Source organism: Cornus florida, unplaced genomic scaffold (assembly GCF_030987335.1).
Source record: "Cornus florida cultivar Cherokee Brave unplaced genomic scaffold, ASM3098733v1 CherokeeBrave_3.0.0_Hap2_scaffold_118, whole genome shotgun sequence".
Classification (NCBI taxonomy): Eukaryota; Viridiplantae; Streptophyta; class Magnoliopsida; order Cornales; family Cornaceae; genus Cornus; species Cornus florida.
Genome location: NW_026775603.1, coordinates 10,001 through 12,500, shown reverse-complemented (window position 1 = coordinate 12,500; position 2,500 = coordinate 10,001).

Here is a 2,500-nt window from a genome sequence, read left to right as displayed (position 1 = left end):
TTTTTCTCCGATATACCAAAGCAAGAACAAGAAGACCGAAGTCTCAAATTTTTTTTTTTTTTTTTTTTTTTTTTTTTTGATATACCGAAGAATGAACAAGAAGACCGAGGCATCCAAAAAATTTTTTTTTTTTTTTCTCCGATATACCAAAGCAAGAACAAGAAGACCGAGGCATCAAAATTTTTTTTTTTTTTTTTTTTTTTTTTTTTTTTTTTTTTCGATAAATCCAACCGAGAACAAGAAGACCGAGGCATCCAAAATTTTTTTTTTTTTTTTTTCTTTCCCATATACCAGAGAAAGAACATGAAGACCGAGGCAACCAACAAAAAATAATTTTTTTTTTCTCTTTCCCGGAATTTTTTTTTTTTTTTTTCGAAATAGCCGAGAAAGAATATGAAGACCGAGGCATCCAACAAAAAAATTTTTTTTTTTTTTTTTCCTAATCTACCCAAGCAAAACAAATAGAAGACCGAGGCATCCAAAAAAATTTTTTTTTTTTTTTTTTTTTTCGAAAAATTTTTTTTCACAAAAACTTTTTTTTTTTTTTTTCCCCAAAAAATTTTTTTTTTCGTTCCAAGCTAACCAAGACATCTACTATTCACTAGTAGAGCAATCGAGACTGCAAAGCAAGCAATGGCCTTACTTGCAGCTCTTGGTGCTGAGAACTCCCCCCCCCCTATAGTAGTCTTAAGTAAAACCACAGCTCTGACAGGAGTAGATATTGCATGCGAGCGAGGAGTCGTAATGGGCAAAATTGACTCGGGGGACCTCCAAATCGAATTCCGTTTCGAGCAAAACACTTCTTAGGCTTCAAGGAAGCTCCCATAAAATTTCCAAACCCAAACTCCAAACTTCATTTTTTAGCCTACAATGCCCACGTGCACGCCGGTGTGCACGCAGGGGTGCTTGAGCATGCGGGAGAGGAGCCATAATGGGCAACATTGACTCGGGGGACCTCCAAATCGAAATCCGTCTCGAGCAAAACACTTCTTAAGCTTCTAGGAAGCTCCCATAAAACTTCCAAACCCAAACTCCAAACTTTATTTTTTAGCATACAATGCCCACGTGCACGCCGGGGTGCTTGAGCGTGCGGGCGAGGAGCCATAATGGGCAACATTGACTCGGGGGACCTCCAAATCGAAATCCGTCTCGAGCAAAACACTTCTTAAGCTTCAAGGAAGCTCCCATAAAACTTCCAAACCCAAACTCCAAACTTTATTTTTTAGCATACAATGCCCACGTGCACGCAGGGGTGCTTGAGCATGCGGGAGAGGAGCCATAATGGGCAACATTGACTCGGGGGACCTCCAAATCGAAATCCGTCTCGAGCAAAACACTTCTTAAGCTTCTAGGAAGCTCCCATAAAATTTTCAAACCCAAACTCCAAACTTCATTTTTTAGCATACGATGCCCACGTGCACGCCGGGGTGCACGAGCGTGCGGGCGAGGAGTCGTAATGGGCAAAATTAACTCGGGGGACCTCCAAATCGAAATCCGTCTCGAGCAAAGCATTTCTTAGGCTTCTAGGAAGTTCCCGTAAAATTTTCAAACCCAAACTCCAAACTTCATTTTTTAGCACACAATGCCCACGTGCACGCGGGGGTGCTTAAGCGTGCGGGCGAGGAGTCATAATGGGCAAAATTAACTCGGGGGACCTCCAAATCGAAATCCGTCTCGAGCAAAGCACTTCTTAGGCTTCTAGGAAGCTCCCATAAAATTTCCAAACCCAAACTCCAAACTTCATTTTTTAGCATACGATGCCCCCGTGCACGCGGGGGTGCTTGAGCGTGCGGGGGAGGAGTCATAATGGGCAAAACTAACTCGGGGGATCTCCAAATCAAAATCCGTCTCGAGCAAAGCAGTTCTTAGGCTTCTAGGAAGCTCCCATAAAATTTCCGAACCCAAACTCCAAACTTCATTTTTTAGCATACTATGCCCACGTGCACGCCGGGGTGCACGAGCGTGCGGGCGAGGAGTCGTAATGGGCAAAATTAACTCGGGGGACCTCCAAATCGAAATCCGTCTCGAGCAAAGCATTTCTTAGGCTTCTAGGAAGTTCCCGTAAAATTTTCAAACCCAAACTCCAAACTTCATTTTTTAGCATACGATGCCCACGTGCGCGCCGGTGTGCACGTCGGGGTGCACGAGCGTGCGGGCGAGGAGCCGTAATTGGCAAAATTAACACGGCGGACCTCCAAATCGAAATCCGTCTCGAGCAAAGCATTTCTTAGGCTTCTAGGAAGTTCCCGTAAAATTTTCAAACCCAAACTCCAAACTTCATTTTTTAGCATACGATGCCCACGTGCACGCCGGTGTGCACGAGCATGCGGGCGAGGAGTCATAAAGGGCAAACTTAACTCGGGGGACCTCCAAATCGAAATCCGTCTCGAGCAAAGCATTTCTTAGGCTTCTAGGAAGCTCCCATAAAATTTTCAAACCCAAACTCCAAACTTCATTTTTTAGCACACAATGCCCACGTGCACGCGGGGGTGCTTAAGCG